Source organism: Chroicocephalus ridibundus, chromosome 3 (assembly GCF_963924245.1).
Source record: "Chroicocephalus ridibundus chromosome 3, bChrRid1.1, whole genome shotgun sequence".
Taxonomy (NCBI): Eukaryota; Metazoa; Chordata; class Aves; order Charadriiformes; family Laridae; genus Chroicocephalus; species Chroicocephalus ridibundus.
This window is the reverse complement of record NC_086286.1, coordinates 79,063,110-79,083,858: the sequence shown is the minus strand read 5'-3', so window position 1 is coordinate 79,083,858 and position 20,749 is coordinate 79,063,110. Positions and strand designations below refer to the sequence as shown.

The 20,749-nt window shown below is 41.3% G+C and overlaps 1 protein-coding gene across 10 annotated transcripts in view; it reads left to right on the top strand.

Annotated features, from left to right (window-relative positions):
* Nucleotides 1-20,749, top strand: part of ARMC2 (armadillo repeat containing 2) — a 114,305-nt gene that overhangs the window by 18,235 nt on the left and 75,321 nt on the right. For 9 of the 10 annotated variants that reach the window (XM_063329823.1, XM_063329822.1, XM_063329820.1 and 6 more), the window contains exons 3-4: nt 16,751-16,910; nt 18,570-19,518. The gene's annotated coding sequence lies outside the window, so the exon portion shown is untranslated. The remainder of the gene's footprint in view (nt 1-16,750; nt 16,911-18,569; nt 19,519-20,749) is intronic. The other variant, XM_063329814.1, reaches the window with a different exon arrangement.

Sequence of the window (20,749 nt, the reverse complement as noted above, 5' to 3'; positions counted from 1 at the left end):
TTGCAGAGGAAAAATGGAAGTCAGAAGTTCTGTACAAAAAACAAATAGAAGCTGCACTGAAAATTGGACTTGGGATCGTTATTCATGAGTTCACATTAGCATGCATTAGGGAAGTTACTGTTAGCATGACAGCAGAGCTCTGAGCTCAGGTTCTACCTCTGTCATTTGCTTGTGGCTTTTCAGCAGGAGTTTCTCGAGTTGCTCCATGGTGGAGCAATGTGCAAGGTCAAGTGGGGAGTGTCACCAAAGACCTGTATTAGGCACTGTGTCTGGCCTGGGAGAACGTAGTCTCCCAAGGTAAGTCCATTATCAGGGACTGTATTTGACTCTTGTGATATTTATCATAGTTATTAATGCACCAGCTCAAAAGGTCAAGTGACTTGCATGAGATTTTCAGTTTTCATTTGAGGAAAAATGTGTCTCTAGCCCTGTACTTCTGGAGAGAAGATGAAAATAAAAATGTACAAAGGCTTAAGAAGTAGAATGATACTTAAAATCATTAAAAGACACAATAAACATTAAGAATTTTTGATCTGATGCTATGGCTTGGGGGACAAATTAATGATTTTTGAATGTCAGGGATAGGAAAGATTAGGATGGACAATAGAAAAAGGGATGGAGAAATGTTGATTATTTAAAGAGCTGTTGCCTTGTGTTTAAAACATGAGATGATATTTAATTTTCCGTTGTTTACCAAAAATAAAATAAAAAAATTACAGCCAGTTAAGGCAAGATGAAGAATCAATGCAGTGTTGTAGGCTGTGATCTTTCTGGTTATTATCTCACTTCAGTCAGTCAGAGTTTTGGCTGGGTAGAGTTAATTTTCTTCATAGTAGCTAGTACGGGGCGATATTTTGGATTTGTGCTGGAAACAGGGTTGACAATACAGGGATGTTTTTGTTATTGCTGATCAGAGCTTACACAGAGTCAAGGCCTTTTCTGCTCCTGACACCACTGCACCAGTGAGTAGGCTGGGGGGGGGTGTGGTGCTGGGAGGAGACACATCTGGGACAGCTGACCCCAGCTGACCAAAGGGATGTTCCATACCATGTGACATCATGCTCAGTGTATAAAGCTGGGGGAAGAAGAAGGAAGGGGTGGGGGGGGACATTCGGAGTTATGGTGTTTGTCTTCCCAAGTAACTGTTAGGTGTGATGGAGCCCTGCTTTCCTGGAGACGGCTGAACACCTGCCTGCCGATGGGAAGCAGTGAATGAATCCCGGGTTTCACTTTGCTTGCGTGCACGGCTTTTGCTTTACTTATTAAACTGTCTTTATCTCAGCCCACGAGTTTTCTCACTTTTACTTTTCTGATTCTCTCCCCCATCCCACTGGGGTGGAGCGAGCGAGCAGCTGCAGGGTGCTTAGTTGCCAGCAGGGGTTAAACCACGACAAAAGTAGATCCACAAAAGCCACATCTGCTCATCTAGCAGAGAATTTCTCTTCCAGAAGGGCCTCCAGACCTGCTTCAGGGCTGCAGCTTCATATCAATCAAATATGTTTAATTTTATTTAAAAAATGAAACCAGATCTTGCATGAAATATGGTAGGGTTTTGCTGACTACGGTTTGTTGTGGGATGATTAACAATGGCTGGGCCTGAAATACTGTTTTGATTAGTGTTTGTTCAGAATAGTGAAATGCTGGAATAACAAGTAAGGTAGTTTAGCAAGCTTCCAAGTGCTACAAAAGCATACATATAACAGCAGTAGGATGTAACAGTAAGAAAGAAAAGAGTTTTGGTTGAAGCATTAGACTGTGAGAACTCTTTGGAGAAGATTTTCTCACTTGCCCCAGCTCCATGTTTGTGCAAGTGCTGCATCCCTTGCTAGCCGGGCTGAAGTCTTTTATTGCAAGCATTGCCTATTCCACCTCTGAGTATCCTGTAAAGGGCTTCACACAGGCTTGCTGTTGGCAGCATGGAGTAGAAATCTTGGCATCTTGCACAATGAAGAGGGGGAGGAATGGCTCTGCGGCCTGCGTGGTCTGCCATAACCCAGAGGATCTCTATCTGCTAGCCTTTGCTGGAGGAAAGTTTCAGTCCTCACATTCCACTGGGATGAGGGCGACACAGTGGGAAATCAAAACTGCAGTTGCACACCCCACTTCTGGCTTTGAATTATTGTACTGGCCTTCAAGAGATGGGACACAGAGTCTCTATCTTCTACCATGAGTTCTAATAAATAAATGCTTACTGTGTGATGATGGCCTGTAACTGGTTAATTTATTTTCTCAAGTTTTCCCACTGGACTGATTTATAAAACTAATTTAAAGTATGTAAAGCGGCTTTCATTCTTTTAATGGTACTCTGTAAGAATAAGATGTGGGGTGGATTGTTGGTGATTTTTTACTTCCTGTGCATTTTTTTTAGTTTGATTGCACATTTAATTTGTGTTTCAAATTTGCAGTGTCCTTTTCTTGGAAATACATGCTCCTAGCAAAGTGAATTTGTATATCATTCAGGGATTAGAGTCCCCACAGAACTTCCTGGGACTAGAACAAGTATTTTCTTATTAGCATTTGACATTGCTGCCAGAGTATGAAGAGAGAACTTCTCTATTGAACTTGATGGCTCCAAAATTCCCTTTTGATAGCTAGCCAGTAGTCCAGTTTTCAAGGGAAGGGCACAGCTCTTTCAGAAGTGAAGTCCACCAGTTCTTCAAAAATGTCTTTCCTTTCATATCCTCTGACATAAGGCAAAACCTCACTATCTGAGAAGTTTCCAAGAATTGTCTTACAATAATGATAAAATCAGAAAATTTGCCATAAGTGACCAATACATTCTTATTTTTCACTTTGATCCTATTTTCTGTGGTTCAGTTTCATTTGTTTGGTTCATCTATCACTTGCAGACTGATGACACCCTGGAGTCCGGTCATGGCCAGGTTTCCATAATGTGAGATGTTGTATAAACACACTAGCAAAATGATGCCCCATCCCAGAGACAACCTAGATGTTGCCTCATCTTTAGGAGGAGGAAGTAGGAGGATTATTAGTCAATACACTACCTGACCATAAAACATAACAGGTTGGCTTTAGCTTGGCAGTAAGGTATCTTTTGTCACATGTTTGTGGTCTTAAGGTTGCAGCTGTACGATAACAGATCCTTATTTGCTGCTCACCTGTATTGATATTATGGTTTTCTGCTTATATCACAGCTGGAGACTGTTATAAAGTATTTGGAAGCCTCCTGAACAAAACTTCTTGTGCTTTTTCACTTTCTGCAGGCTTGCTCCAGGAGCAGTGAGGGGATAGCTGAAGGGTAGGAAAGAACAATCTAGAAAAGTGGTGTGCTAAAGGAAGACAGCTAAAAGAAATACAGTTGTTTTTTCTAAACCCTCCCACCTAGCAACGCTGTTCCTCGTACCTTCAGTTTCATCTGCTTCTCACAGTCTATCCTACCAAACATGCCTACCTTTCAAAATTACCCCGGCTTTGGAATGAAGGTGTCAGCTGCTGCAAGACCCTAGAGGGTGTGATTATCTTATTTCCTGTCTGTCGACTATGTTTAAACACGTGCCAAACTGGAAAGGTCATTTTTCTAGCGTGACTCTGGAGCACACTTAATGATAGTCTTGTTACTGACTGACCTCCTGTACCTACAGAGATTAAACATCTCGGACAAATTTTCATTGCTTGAATCTGTACCAAATCCTTTTAATGTGTGAAGGACTTGATCACTTCTCGACCAGTGGTGTAGAGCAAACAAGGCTCAGTCATTTTATGCCAAGGGGCCTGCTTGATTTTTGCAGTAAAGAAACAGAAATTCATAACCACTGTGGGGATAGCAAAAGAAAATGTATCTGCACAGATCTTTGTTGATAGTCTAATCTGATTGCTAGGTACATCCTGCTTGGACCAGGCCGAGTGACTCTGCAGCAGCCGGCAGTACTACAGCCATGCCATCCTCCATGATGGAAACACGTTATCTGTCTCCAGGGCTTACCATCAGAAGCATAACCTTAGCTTTCAAAAGAAAGGGGTTTTCTTTTTAAGTATTTATATTTGTGAAAATTAAAGTAAATGGGGTGATGTTGCAGTGTTGGTTTTAGCAACTTGCACTTACTCTACTTCCATCATATTTGCACTTAAATGTAGCTGAAAAATCTTATTTAATTTAGAATGGGGCTATTTTTAGGGCTCTTATTTATGCAACATTGACTATTAACATTTCACAGCATCTGGCAACACTGGCTTTTCTGATTATATTGAACCTTGCTGAACAGGAATTTTTGTATCATTTAAGAGCAATTCTTTGCACTGCTTGTATTCTATGTCTTCTCCTCAGAAATAGGGAATATGACAGGTGATGTCTCAAAAGATAAGTAATCTTCCACTTCATACCCTCTGTCTACAGTAAGTTCTCTAGATGTTGTACATGAGGTTCACCAGGAAAATTCATCGTGGCATGTTACGTACTTTATTTATCCATTCCACTTGATACAGCTACTAAAAATAGCTGATTTTAGATGAGTGAGTCTTTTCTTCTTGTATGTGTCAGTCTGCAGATGTAATTCTGTAACTAATTTCACAAAACTGAAGACTCATAAGATGAAGGGGCTACATTCACCTACTAACAAAATGTGAAATTGTATCCTCTAAGAACATTTGATGATTTAAAGATCCTTAGGACAGAAGTCAATTAAAAGGAAAAAGAAAGGGGAGGGATTCCATTCACCCTTTCATACTCGCTTCCTCTTCTTCTTCACCTTGTTTCCATTTTATCGTTTCTATCCAGATAAGCTTTCTCTCACCAAGGTGATTTTGCCATTTTGTATGTCTTTTTTTTCCTCATCTTTACTTTGCATATTCTAGGTTACACCATCACTATATGAGAGAATATTTCTACATATTTCTAGGCATTTTTTCTGTATTTTTATTATTAATGAGTATATACCTATTACACACGCATCGATGTTTAAATGAATATCTAAACCTATTCATCATTAATGATGGAGTGAAATGCCGAAGTTAAGACTCAATAGCCTCGGTGACTATTACACAGGTATTCTTTATTGCAGCGCTCCACCTAATGCACACTGACTGATTTAGTTGTACAGTTTAAATACATACTATGTATACATATTCACTAGTTTTCCAAGAAATCATTACCTATTCATTAACTCATTATTACAGGTTACTGCCCACTCCCACAGAAGAAGGAGGGGGTGGGCATAGGCAGCTCTGGGATCTTTGTTTCCAACTGCAATTATTGCTGCTCACTAGAAACTGAGTATTTTCATCTTTTAGCAAGTGCAAATCAAATTTCAGACCTTCTTCCCTGCTCGTATCGTCATATTGGCAGTAACCACCATCTGACCGTCTCCAGAACTCAGGCAAAGTGTTGTTATCATAATTCCAATGAGTTGAGGTGACCCCAAAAAAGGGTAGTCTCATGTTTCCTTTTGGTAATGCTGTGCATACCCAACAGTCTTTTGCTTGGGTTGCGTTTACTATTGCCATTATGATCGCGTAATGTACATTTTCATCCCAAGCTACAACAATATTTACAATGCTGACGCTTAAAGCTAAGACCTTTAAAGGCTTCATTCTAACTTCTCTGTAATCTCAACTTCAAGGGTCCAGCCAGTTCATAAGTCCGTTGCTCATTTGGAGCCTTCTTCACGCGGGAGTAGTGGATCCAGGCTGGTTGTTCTCTGATCTTGATTGCAGTGAAGGTGGTCAGTAAGACTTGGAGTGGTCCATTCCACTTCTCCTGTACTGGATCACCTGAAAAATTCTTAATATAAACCCAGTCCCCAGGGCTAAATGGGTGGATCGGATGGTCCAACCCCTTAGCCCTAGCTCCCAAAACATTCTTATTAATCTTTTCCAATTGTTTTCCTAAGGATATAACATAATTTTGTAAATACTGGTTCCCTATCTGATTCAAGTCTTCCCCTTGATATTTAGCTTGGTATGGCCTCCCACAGAATATTTCAAAAGGGCTCAGATTTTCCTTAGCTCTGGGTTTTACATGTATCCTGAGTAGTGCAATATGTAGTGCCTGATATGAATATAGGTTTGCTTCTTGACATATTTTGGCTATTTGTTATCATGTGATTCATTTTTTCCACTTGTCCGCTGGCTTGCGGTCTATAAGGTGTATGTAATTGCCAATCAATTCCCAATAGTTTACTTACCTGTTGCACTACTTGCGCACAGAAATGAGTACCTCTGTCTGATGAAATGATCATGGGTACCCCGAATCGAGGTATTATTTCATTTAATAGTACCTTAGTCACTTCTCTTGCTTTGTTTGTTCTACATGGAAATGCCTCTGGCCATCTGGAAAAGGTATCTGTAAGTACCAATAGGCATATGTACCCTCCTCTTCTTGGAAGTTCAGAAAAATCCATTTGCCAGTGATCTCCTGGTATATTTCCCTTTCCGATGCTTCCCAGTTGTACTCGATTTCTAGTATTAGGATGGTTTTTCAAACATACTTCACATTGCTGAGTCATCTATCAGATTGTAGTGTATAAATTTTTCCCTACTGATTTCTGATTTAGAAATTTATACAGGGAATCTGCTCCCCAATGTGTTTTATTATGTTCTTCTTTGACAATTCCCCATATCTGTTTGGCAGGAACTATAATTCTGCCATCATTCAAGTAGGCCCACCCTTTTGAAGGAATCTGCCCTCCTAACTTTTCTATTAGTTCTTTATCAGCCCTAGAGTATTCAATATTTTCCTGCTTATCCACACTCTTACCTCTATTGTCTAGAATTAGCGTTAAGATCTTTTGCGCTCTTTCTGCTGCCTGTTTAGCCTCATAATCGGTTACCTTTCTCCTGGTCAGTGTTACCCTTCAGATGTCCTCGACAGTGCGTGACAGCGACTTTGGTTGGCAGTTGAATTGCTTCTAATAGGCGAAGTATTTCTTCCGCATGTTTAATCTGTTTCCCTTGTGTGGTCAGCAATCCTCGTTCCTTCCAAATGGCTCCATGAGCGTGGACAACCCCAAAGGCATATTTGGAATCTGTCCATATGTTTATCTTCTTCCCTTTCGCCAATCCTAGGGCACTAGTCAGGGCAATAATTTCAGCCTTTTGAGATGATGTTCCAGCAGGTAAGGGCTGGGATCCAATTACCTTATTTGCTGTTGTCACTGCATACCCAGCCTTTCGGATACCTTGTCGGACGAAGCTGCTTCCATCCTTGAACCAGGAGTCCTGTGCATCTTCTAGGGGTTCTTCTTTCAGATCTGTCTGCTGGAGTACACAGTCTCTATGGTTCCTAGGCAATCATGTGTCAGCAGTTCAGATGTCAGCCCACTGAAGAAAGAAGCTGGATTCGTAACATTAGTCACCTCAATATTCACATCATCAGGTTCAATTGGAATGGCTTGGTATTGCAAAAACCGGGACAGGGAAAGGCAGAGATTTCCCTTCTGAGACTAGCACTGTGACCTTTTTGGCCTAAGGTAAATTTCCGAGCTTCCTGAATGTTCAAGACCACGGCTGCCACAGCTCGTAAGCGTCCTGGCCATCCTTTGCTCACTTCATCAAGCTGCTTAGAGAAATAGGCTACTGCTCTTTTGTAGGGTCCTAGCCGCTGAGCTAGGACTCCTAGAGCTATGCCTTGTCTTTCATGGGAAAACAACCAGAAGGGTTTAGTGACATCAGGTAGGCCCAAGGCTGGGGCTTTCATTAGTTCCTTTTTAAGTGTTTCAAATGCCTTTTGAGCTTCCTTAGACCAGGTCAATTGAGTGGGATTATTCTTCAGGAGCTCATATAATGGTTTTACTATGATTCCATAATTGTAAATCCATATCGACACCAACCTGTTATTCCTAAAAAGGTCCTGAGTTCTTTTACCGTCTGAGGGAGGGGAGTTCTGCAGATGGCTTCCTTCCGTTCGGTTCCCAACTCTCGTTGTCCTCCAGACAACTCATATCCCAGGTAGGTCACTTGCTGTTGTACCATCTGAGCTTTCTGTTGAGAGACTTGATACCCATTTAGTCCAAGAAAATTTAACAAACTCACAGTCCATTGGATACACTCAGGTTTTGTCTCAGTTGCTATTAATAAGTCACCCACATATTGTAAAAGGGTTCCATTTTTGGAGGGAGGCCTCCAGGCCTCAAGTTCTCGTGCTAATTGATTTCCAAAAATTGTCAGACTGTTTTTGAAACTTTGGGGTAACACTGTCCAGGTTTTTCTGCCAGTGGTGGGTCTTTCCCACTCAAATGCAAATAACTTTTGACTTTCTTTGGCCAAAGGCAGACAAAAGAACGCATCCTTCAGGTCTAGTATGGTAAACCATACCTGACTGTTTTTCAACTTGGTAAGTAAAATGTAGGGATTGGCGACTACAGGGTGCAAATCGTTAGCCATTTTATTTACTGCCCTCGGATCTTGCACTACTGAGTAAGTCCCATCTGGTTTCTTTACTGGTAGAATGGGAGTGTTATATTCTGATTCACATTCCACCAGTAGCCCATGTTGTAAAAAAATCATTAATTGGACCTTCTATTCCTTTACGATCTTCTAATCTCAAGGGGTATTGTTTTTGGCGTATTGGGCTTGCTCCCTCCTTAATCTCTATTACTATGGGAATGGCATTTTTCACCCTTCCTGGAGTTCCTGTAGCCCAAACCCCTGGGTATACTTGGTTAATGATTTCTTCAAGTTCTGGTGGTGATTCAGTAAGCTCTTCAGGGTGCATTAGGGCTAGGCTTAAAATTTCAATAATCTGATCTTCTTCTACCTTTAATTCCATAGTTCCTTGTTTAAAGATTATTTCGGCTTCCAATTGCTCTAATAAATCCCAACCTAATAATGATTTGGGTGATTTTGGTAAATATAGAAATCGGTGTATTCCAATTTGTTTTCCTAATTTAAATTTGAGCAGTTTCAAAAAGAATGCTTTTTCGTGTTGGCCAGTGGCTCCTATTACATTCACAAAATCTTTATTTATAGGGATCAATTCATGATTCAAAACAGAGAAAGAAGCACCTGTATCCACAAGAAATTCTACTTCTTTCTCTGCTTTCCCAAGCTTTATTGTAACCAGTGGATCTGCTAGGATAGATGCCCCAGGTCCCCACCAGTCGGCCTCTGCTTCAGCTATCAAAGCCTGCAGGATTTCTCTGTGTTTTGGGCATTCATTTTTCCAATGCCCTATTTCTCGGCAAATTGCACATTGATTTCTTCCTAACCCTCCTCCTCTGTTTCCAAAGGGCCTTCCCCTTCCCCTTCCTCTAAATCCTCCTCTATTTACCATCCCTTTCTGCTCTGAGGCTGCTATTACTTTTGTCAATTTCTTTGTGTCAGCATCTTCTCAGTTGAGAAAAACTCTCCATGCCTCTTCAAGTAATTTCTCTAAGGCCCTTATTTCAGTTTCCTTTAATTTTTGGAGCTTTTTTCTAATGTCGGTAGATGATTGTCATAAAAATAAAGATACTAATTGCTGTCGCCATACATCCGAGGAGGGGTCTAAAGTCGTATACTTTCTCATAGCTTCTCTTAGCTTATCCAAAAACTCTGTAGGGTTTTCTGTTGTCCCTTGTTTGATCGCATATAGGGCTGACCAACTAACAGCTTTAGGAATGGCACTTTCTATTCCTAATTTAATCCACTCTCGATACTTTCTTAACATTCTATAATCATGTGCATCATTGGGATCGCAATGTGGATCAGTCAGGGGAACATGATCATCTACATGTCCCTGTAAAGTACCCCCAGTAATTTGAGCTTGCACATGGGTTCGAGCTGTTTTTAACACTAATTTTTTTCCTGTTTCTGTCATCTCTCCCAAGATTAAATCTACATCTGACCAATCAGGATCTTGATTTTTGACTATCAACTCAAACCATTTTGCCATTTAAAGGAGTCATCCCAATACCCTTTAGCTATTTCTTTCCAAGCATCCAAATCAGTGGTGGAGAAGGGAATTCTTACTCTAGCTGGTCCTCCTGCCCCCATTACTTCCCACAGCGGGGCTATGATTTGTGGATCTGTCTTGGTTTTACTCCTGGTCTGTGCCGTAATTGGAGTAAAAGCTTCTTCCCTCTTCCCACTACTATTATCTGCTTTGGATGGTGATGTCGGCTGTGGGGGGGACAAACTCTTGGGTGGAGAAGGGAATTCCATATCCTCAAGTAGATCACCTACCTCCTCCTTTTTCTTTCTGGGGTTTGTTACTTTCAGGCATCTTTGTCCAATGCTACATGCTGAGCAACATCGCTTCATTTTTTCCTGTTCCCTTCTCTCCTTTCTTTGTTTGTTCCTTTTCGAGGGATAAAACTAGAGGGTATTGCAGTGGTATATTAATACCACAATCCTTTTGCCATTCCGGGTGATTTCGCAAGGTGAAAAACATATCTGCATACATAACTTCATCCCACTATCCTTCTTTCCATAAAAACAACATCAACTGCAAGATAGTATTTTAATTCAAAGATCCGTTAAAGGGCCATTTTTCATTATCCTCTAGTTTGTACAGGGGCCACCATTGATTATAATACTTAGTTAATGTCTTCCTGTATACATTCCCACCTGGCGGTCCCCCTATCTCTTTCCAGTGGGCTAAAATACACCCTAGGGGGCTTTTCTTCAAAATACCACCACTTTGTTGTCCTCCCGTTTTACTGACTCCTGATTTGATTCTTTAATCCACAAAGTACATAAACTATATAAGCAGCCCTTTCTCTCCTATCCCAGTCTGTCCACACGTTACAGTTAGGACAACTAAAGTCCAACCAAAAGTTACCCGCAGTTTTCGACTACACCATATACACTCTGACACAAAACAGGGAGGGCACATTCAAATGCACTTCGGACACTATTCACAACTACTTTACAGCAACACGAGAACAAACTGACAGTATTATCACTGTGCTATCCTCTCAATTTACACTTTCACGTTAGGATGCTAATATGTGCGTAACAGAATAATGACAGAGTTAACAATAAGGTTATACGGGTCCTAAAACCCTGCACTCGCTTCGTTCGTCTCCATCCGCACCCCTCGTGGGATAACGGAACTGTGGATCAGAACTCCGCACTTGCTTCGCAGCTATGCCGCGTCTCACCCACTCAGGCACAAGTCGCGACTCGGTCCATACACACATAAGTACCAAATCCAAATCAATTTTCAGTAAATAATTCTTTATGTGTATATCTGAGTTTAATACCAATAAATCAGTACCGCCACAGAGTACGTTATCACAGAAGTATGTAGCTTAGCCCCAGCCCGTACCAACATACTAAATACCAGAGTACACTACTCACAATGAGCATGCACAAAACCAGAAGTACAAACACTTATGCAAGTTTTATACCAATATCAAATGTATACCCTCAGGCACTAGTAGCCTGGTATACGGCGCCCTGCGTAAGACGTCTCTTATGACTTATGGGAACCCCCCTATTGACCGATCCCTTAACCCAGAACGCGTTTTACCTATATACCAAAAATTTAAAGAATATTTAAAGAATACCTTATTAGATGGTCCTTGTCTGCTCCTGCAGCAATCCGATTGAGGCAAGGAGGCCCTCCGGGAAATTCCCGGGGTATCCTAGGGAGTCCTGCTGTCAGCAGGTCCTGCAGCCGAGCAGAGCGGGTCACATCTGGGGTGCCAGAACTGATGCAGTGAAATGCCGAAGTTAAGACTCAATAGCCTCGGTGACTATTACGCAGGTATTCTTTATTGCAGCGCTGGGTGCACAGGGGATTGCTCCACCTCATGTGTGCTGACTGATTTAGTTGTACAGTTTAAATACGTACTATGTATACATATTCACTAGTTTTCCAAGAAATCATTACCTATTCATTAACTCATTATTACAGGTTACTGCCCACTCCCGCATGCGCACTAGAGTCTCTTGGTGGTCTTCAGAGACATCTGGTGGTCGTTTACTTCCTCCACTCCTCTTCATCGTGACCTTCTGGTGAACTGCAGGCCTCTACTTCTTTATTCTTGCTGGTGCATCAAAAGTGTTAGTTTTGACTAGTCTCTGCATACCTCAGTAATCCTGGGCCCCTTGTTTTGAGAGATAAGCTTCTACTACAAGGTTATATTGTCCTAAAGCATTCTGTCTTAAAAAATAAGAGATAAGTTCTGACATTTAGTACTACAACTGTTGCATCTGCTCTGTGTACAGCCTTAAGGCGCCTAGTCTCCTAAATTAAGCTCCTACTCTAATTTACAGTTCTAATATATTAAGCCCCTACTTCAATTAGTTTACAGCTTTAATATATCAAACCCTACTTCATTAATATGATTGAAACCAAGTTCGGCATCAACCAGTGACTGATTATTGGTCTTAGTATATGTGTTAAGAATGGGCAGATAACAGTCCAATTTTGAAGGAGAGGGTAACAATTACAAAATTTTTTGCACACCCTGGGCTTTTGTTCATACTTTCAGTAGAAAAAGTAGATGACTGAATGTAAGCTAGCTCCTCACCGCTAGAAATGGGTTTGCTTACATCATGACTAAAGACTGCACTGACAGCAGACCACAGAAAAGCTTGCAAAACCTGAGCTTGTGGTTTAACATTGACAATAAATCTCCTGTGCACTAAGACAGGATGGGCCAGATTGTAGTTTGCTGGGTGAATATGCACAGGGACAAGGACAGAAGGAAAAATAATTCTTTCATCCAATCCTTCCTGTCTGTGCTCAGGGGCAGGTTGTAGAATACAAGAAGTGACGAAAAATAGTAGCTGCAAAAATACAGAGCAGCCCACCTTTCTTCAGAGGCGGTGCTGAGCAGGCCAGCAGGGTTGCAAAAGTAGGTGGGCTTGGCACAAGTACAAAGAGAGCACATCTACGACAGTTGCAAGGTCATGCAGATACCACTCAAATATCCATGAATATCGGAGCTGCAGCTCCTGCCAGAAATTAAAGTGTTTTTTTGCCAATGTAATTCTACAGGTAGAATTACATTTTTGTATGTAGGATAGTATCACTCCCCACATGGAGGTCTTTGTTCCAAAATAACAAAGAATGTCTTTTTCCTTAGTTTATTTATCCTGGAGTAAAAGTGTCCACGCAGGGAACCTTACATTCATAAATAGACTGCTAGATATTTGCTGGTTCATTTTTCAGTGTAGACAAGTCCTAAAACTATTACTGATAAAAAGAAACTCAGGAAGAACAGGAATAGTACTGATGCTGGGATGTCTGGGGATGTTACCCTCGTATGCAAAATCCATTGCTGGCTCAGGACGAATCCAGACCATTAGACAAAACACTGTCGGCAATGGAGCACCATGTTTAGCAATTTAAGGAATCATATGCAAAGCAATAGAAAGGAATCCAAAAAAGCAACAAAGATGGTTAGACACATGGTTGTGCGTTTCACAAGCACTGTGCTCTCTTAAAATAACATGGAAGGAAGAAAGAAAAGCCAGAAAATTATATATCAGCAGTACTATTTCTAAAAAGAATGGTTTTCAAACTTTTCCATGAGGCATTAACAGCTCTTTAAGGGATAATCTTTATTGCTTTGTAATGTACAAAGCAATAAACAGCTGCTGAGATTGATTAATAGCCAAAGCAAAGTTGAGGCATGTAATCAATCTAAAAAGCCATTTATTGTGAGTATACTACAAAGCAATAGAGATTATTGCTGTTGCACAACAAACCGTACCAGAGAAAACACACACACAGAGAGAGAGAGAGAGAGAGAGCGAAAACAGTTGTTTTCTTTTCAAGGCTCGCAGTGCCACTCAGCCTTTTTCCTGAGCTTTCAAATGGGAATCTCTTTGACTGAGGCAGGCAACTGGCCTTACAGCAAGCGATCTGCATGAAAAAGTAATGCTCTGAGAACTTCAGTGTTACCTGGGGGAGAAATAATATTTGTTTATTTAGTCCTGTAACTACAAATACTAAATTCCACTTGTATTCATCTTGTCCTTGGAACTGGCACTGCTATTCGTATTACCAAGAAAAACAAAGAATTGGCTCACCAGTTGAAAAATGATCTGATTCGTGCTAATGCAGAAGCAAAGGCTGGCTCTTTACTTGCTTTTTTTAATGAATGACTACTAAATCACTTCAAAGTTTACCACAGGAACACTGAATGGGACAACTGGGTCTAGCTCCTGCTGTTTCGGGCAACTACCTCACCCCATTCTTTTTATACAACTTTAATACAGATCTTAATATAGTTAGGTTTTTGCATCCTCCAGTCTTCTTGGGATGCTGTTTCAGAATCTTACCTCTCCAGTGGTTTTAAACCTTTTTAAAAATTTCCATTTTGAGTTTTTCAGGTCAGATAATGCGCATTTGTCTCTGAATCAACATTTTCTTTTAGCATAAATTGCTCTTTATCTTCTTTAAAGAGATAATATGGAGAAAGCCTCGGCAGAATAAACAAGCCATGCCATTGTAGTCTTATGCTGTGACAGGCTTGTCCCACGATCAGTCTCTCTGCCCTTCTCTGCACCCATGCCCGTCTTAATCCCTTTCTCCAGAACACGGGTCCAGAGGGTGTCTCAGCACTCCCTCCTCCAGCCACGCACACTCGCACCGTCTCCTGGAAATATCTTGCCCAGTGTACCCAGGGATCAAATTTGCCTTTTTCATCTCCCCTTAACATTCAAAGCCAGTGGTTAACTTGCACTTCCAGGCACAACTTGCACATCTTTGTTTCTGAACTGATGACCTTGCAACTTACGACAGAAATTTGTTTTAGTTCACAAGGGCACAAGCTTGCAATTTGCGCTATTAAGTTTCGTTCTGTTTCTATTACTCTCGTTCTCACGGTTATTCAGGTCTTCCTGTATCATATTGCCATCCCTTTCCATATTAATGATGTTTCCCACTTTCGTGTCATCAGCAAATTTCATTAACAAACTCTATCTTCCTATTTAAAGGTAATGAATAAAAATATGAGTGAAGATGTATCCTTGAGGAACTCTGTTAGTAAAATACCATTCAGAGCCAGGTAGCACAATAGTAGGAAGTGAATTCTTCAATTTCACATTTGCAGGAGATACAGTTCAGCTCAGTGAAAATTAAATTTCAGACTGTAGTGGATATAAACTTTCCAAACTCTTGTCTTCAAAAATCTGAACTATTTCATATCTGAAATTACCTAAAATTTAATAACACCTACTTAAAATGTTAGAATAAGGATTTTCATAATTCCATGTACATGCCTCTTTACAGCTATAAAAATCTGGAGTGTAAGAATTGTACTCATGGTCTAGTGGTCACTTTGATTGTTTCTAAGCATTTGACTCTGGTAGTTAAAATATTTGTTTTAAAGTTATTTTTACCCTAGCAGTCAATTTCACCCTTTAGCCAGTCTTATGTTTAATTTCTTTTCATTTTCATACTATTCCAGCAAATCACAGCTTCCCTGGAGAAGATGATCCCTATGCTTGAGATCACATTCTCCACGAATTCCTGTTATTTGTGGGTTTGAAAGTTCAAATTTCCTCTTATTCCCACTATGAGCAGCTGTACCATTCTTCCCACAGGACACGCTGGGCCTACATTCACCCCTTCTTAGCCCTTCCCTACTTTCTGTCTTTTTTTTTCAGTTGGAGAGTTCAGTGTCAGCAAAATCAATGAAAATCTTTCAATAATTATCAGTGATGTTTCTTTTTTTCCTGTTAGTATTTTATTTGCAAAATGTCACATGATCTCCTGTCAAAAAGTTTGAAGAAAAGTTCCATTGACAGCAGCCAAACCAAAGCTCATACCCGTCTCAGTTGTGTCTAACACTACAATTCTGTTGCTGATCAGTCTGAGAAGAGTGAAAGACATCTTGTTTTTTCCAGCAGAGTATATGTTATCATTTAGCAGAGAATGGCCTACTGGAAGCTTGGTTTGCTGCATCAGCACAGTACTGCAGAGGGAGGACTGCCAGTGGTATGAAGGCGGTACAGCAAAGTAAGATGGACGGTTCCATTGCAGCCTAGTGAGAAGTGCTGCATAATGCCAGCATAACTGGACCTACAAAGAAGAAGTCCTCTGCAGATCAATTGTTGAAATTCTGCTAGCAGAACTTCTGACAGTAAAACTGCCATGTTCAAACAAGGCCAGCAACAGGAGCGTACAGAGGAGGAATCAGAATCATAGAATTGCCTGGGTTGGAAGGGGCCTTTCAGGTCATCTAGCCCAACCATCAACCTGACTCTGACAAAATCCGTCACTAAGCCATTATCTCTAAGCACTATGTCTACCCGTCTTCTAAATACCTCCAGGGATGGTGCCTCAACCACCTCCCTGGGCAGCCTGTTCCCAATGCTTAATAACCCTTTCAGTGTAAAAAGTTTTCCTAAAGAGATACGGATTGCAACATACGTTGGCCTGGGTGATGAGGGCAGCTGGGCTCTCCCCTCACCCCTTGCACTGCAGCCACCAGGATGCCCACTCATGAGGGGCCCTGGGGCTGTGTACACTGTTGTTGCTGCTGCTGCTGGCCTTGTTTGAACTAGAAAGTTTTACTGGCAGAAGTTCTGCTGGCATGTGCTACTGACATAGCTGTTTTGGCAGGATGTGTTCACATTTGGCTGTTTTTTAAAGATGCAGTATGTCCTCAGAGCACCAGGTTTTTATCAGCAAAAGAAGTCTGGCATCATGGAAGGCTAACCCTGGATACCTTGTGCCACGTTTGGTAGACTGCCTTCTGGTAATTTTTTGCAGCATATTGTGGAGCTGCCATTGTATACTGTGAGATACAATGTCACATCAAAAAATCTGTGTAAATATTGGGTCAGATCTTCAAAAAACCTTCTATCTTGTGCAATAACCTATTTTTATATGTGTTGTTTCTCCATATTGCAGATTTCTCACTGCCAGAAACCCAGACTGTATCAAACAGCAGAGCTCTCTTGTTCATTTAGGGCAGATGAAAGGATTCTTTCATATCTAAGAACAGCCTAAAATATTGGATACTGTGGACAAGTGGAACATAGAGACAATGAACAGCAGCTAACTATTTGCAGTAAGTATTTGCTAAACTATAAGAACAAATTGTAGTTTCAAGAAATACTGTGAACATTGGATGAGAGAAAATTTCAGGGTTGGATGTCAAGTCCATGCCAGTCTCAGAGCACATTCATCCTGAGTTCAGAGCTGCTTAAGAGGAGACAGTGGAGAAATAGGTGGTGCCAGCTTTCTGGAAAGCTGTGCCGACCTGGGCATTTTGGCATTATTTGGGATGCCCAGTCTCCAGTGAGCTACACAAAATTAAGTATTTCCTGCTGCATGGTCTTTTCATGCTGGGTAATGTACTGGAAATAAGAGATGAACCTGATACAATGGGCTTTGCTAACTGTGGTGGAACAGTAAATAAGGTTTATGTCCAATTCGGCCCCATCTTGTTTTGAATAAATAAAATGAAAGCAGTGCTTCTCCATGGTGATCTCTCTAGACAGTATTTTACATCAATGTGGTTTGGGAGAAAGCCCATGCTTGCCTCCCTGTCTATCCTGTTTTCATTAATGGAGTTACAAAGCGAGATCTGGCAACAGAGACAAGGCAGCTCTGTTTTGAAAGGTGTTTGTAAAAACAAAACCCCTTTAACGGGAAAAAAATAACAGAAATATCCACCAAACCACAAAACTAATTTATCAGTCTCCTGCAAAAGACACGGGTCTCATAGGGTCTTTTCATGTGCTTGAGTGGACTTTCATCCTGTTGTCTGAATTCAGCACAAAGTCACTGGCAGTGCTGTGTTTTTTCCCATGACATTTCCATGATACTAGAGACAAGTGCATTCCTTAGATAGCTACCATACATGTAGAATATATAGATGGGTGGAGAATACATAGACCTTAGAGACCATATGCATGCATGGAACCTGCTGGACCTCTGCATACCCAGACATGTAACGTAAGTTCCCGAACAATGAGTCTGATGTTATGGACATGCAGCACCTGTGGTCTGCAGGCAGCCTGTATATATGCAGTAAGTGCAATGTGTTCTGGACGCGTCCAGTTTATCACATATTCACAGATATTCTGCTCAACACAGGCACAGAAGGTCTGGCACGACTGTGTGTGTGCTGTGCAGTACATGGACTGAGACTTCTGTCTTATGATTTCCTAGGTAGAAATCAGGAAGTCCAAGTTCCATAGAACATACTCACTCATTTGGTTCCACTGTCACTAAAAATCATCTAAAGTAATTTGGCTTTGTTCCAATGATACTGCATGTTATTGGTTTAAAGCAAGTGTGTTCTGTAAACAATGAACGTGCTCACTCACTGCTTTGCAATAGCTTTGTTTCTGCTCTGTGAAAGTTTTGGCTTTAACTTTATTATGGACTTTTGCCAAAAACTGACATTTCAGTACTCTTAATATATGCTCCCCTTTCCCTCCCACCAGCAGCTGGTAGATACAATTTGACAGGAGAATGCGTTATGAGGAAAGGCAACAAATGCTGATGTAGAAACCTTGAGAAAGTAAACAAGAACACTAAGTTAATGCACCAGACCTATTACAGTAAATTCCCTTCCTAAATTAGCTACATGTGTTCAGTGAGCTCCCTAAGGGGTTCTGTATCTCAATAGTTCTGACTCTATCCATCTCTAGTTCTGACTCTATCTCTGTTCCCAAAAATCTCTTCCAGTTTACCCAGTTCTTGGTATTCTTCACTGCAGGCTTATGGGAATGATAAGAGCAGTATCCCAGATCGGTATGCTGTCCGTAATGAGTGCACAACCATCGTAAGGAATGCACAACAAACTGGTCATAAAAGGAGCACCTTGGACCACTAAATTTATTGGCTGTGTCTTGTGAGAAAACAAACCGCCTTTTCTTCTTCTTCACCTGGCGCTGGCTCTTATCTCGGCTTTTAGGCTTTATGTTGGATTGTGGCCTCCATGATATTCACATTTTCCTTCCATATCTATTTATTCTTGAAAAAAAAAGCTGTTTCCCCAAGTATCCCCTCCTACTCTGCCAGTAGAAATATGGGTCTTAAACTGAGTAGCAGCACTAAAGTTCTGTCCATCTAGTCAGGTCTAAGGGACAGACTGTAAATTCCCTGACGAGGGGCGGAAGGTCCTCCAAGCCTTCAATGGAATGCCTCAGACACTCGCAAGGAAATAAATAATGCAGGCCTGGCCTTCAAAGAACTGAGAAGGCTAATACTTCTGGCGTCTGAAAGTGTGGGAGAACTGTCTTGTGAAGACAAGACAGTTCTGCCACTCATGTGGTGAGCTTACTAGTTCTCAGTTCTCAAGGCCATTGTGTCTGATGAGTGACCTTTGCTTCATTATCTGTGAAATGCATAGGAAAGCGCACACCCTGCATATGCTAATGAAGATTATAGAGATCATGCTAAACATGTATGACTATGGCACTCGTCTCTCCACCCAAATCATGCTACACGTCACCTGGGAGAAGGGAGAAACCTGAGACGAGGCTGTCCTCAGCAAGGGGGGTGGACCATGGTAATTCAGCAAACACAAAAGGGGAAAATAAGTGTCCCTAGGGGGGAACAAAGAAGAAACAAAAGAAGAAGATAGTGCCTGGGAAGATTTTTCCAAGAAAGAAGAAGATTATGCCTGGGAAGATTCCCTGAAAAAGACGCTGGAACCAGGACCGGTGATCTCTTTATCTCTGTCTTTTTCTCTGTCTTTTCCTTTCTCTATCCCTCAGTTTCTTCTTTATCTTAGAATTGTTAGGTAACGGTGAGAGTTGTTAAGTAATGACCTTAAGTACCGCTTGCCATAAGTTGTCATATAACTGTTGTTAACTAACAGTATGTATACCCCACCACTTGCCATAATCTGTTATATACCTAACCAATTATTGTGGACTTGTTAAGACCTATACTAACCATTTTGGTAGGCTAATAAATGTTTCTATATGGACCTTGAGATTTATCTCACCTTAGTCTGCACCGTTGAGAATTTACGAATCTGAAGTCACTTATCCCCCCTCTTGACTGAGAGTGGGACGTGACATCAGGTCAAAAGGCAGACTAGAAGAAAAGCAGGCATTTCGCTAACAGAACCAGGGATTTCCAGTCACTGGCAGAGGCAGCAGAATTAACAGGAGATCAATGAAAGCGGTCATTGATGTAGGGACAATCGCATAGCAGGTGTGCGGCTGGTAGATGGCTCACAATGCTTCGTTGGTACAAGAAGCTCTTGCATGCCATCTGTCAGCAGAAACACACCAACTGAAGGGTATTTCACTTGGGAAGCTGGCATAACGTCACCAGGAAAATTCAGGGTTTTTTTGACAAGACTGAACAGTGAGCATGGAGGGAATCAAGTGCTGGCCAGAGTGAGGGTAAGGTGCAGAGTTTGCAGGATGCTGGTACAGTGGCCAAATCACGCTGAGCAATGCAAGCTAGAGATTGATCATGGCAATTTCCAAAATCTTAAAACTTCAGCCAAATCTGAATAAGATTTTAAGGAATGAAAAAAAACCCCACACATCTACCACAGAATATTTAAGGTTGGAAGGGACCTCTAGAGATCATCTAGTCAAACCCCCCTGCTCAAAGCAGTCAACTAGAGCAGGTTACTTGGGGACTTTTTCAATCAGCTTTTGAATATCTCCAAAGATGGAGACTACACAACCTCTCCGAGCAACCTGTGTTTGACCACCCTCACCATAGAAATTTGTTCTTATATTTAAATGGAGTTTCCAGTACTTCAGTTTGTGCCCACTGCTTCTTGTCCTTTCACTGGGCACCCCCAAGAAGTCTGGCTCCATCTTCTTTGCACCTCTCTTCAGATATTTATACACACTGGCAAGACCCCCTCAGAGCCTTCTCTTCTGCAGGCTGAACAATCCCAGCTCTCCCAGCTTCTCCTCACATGAC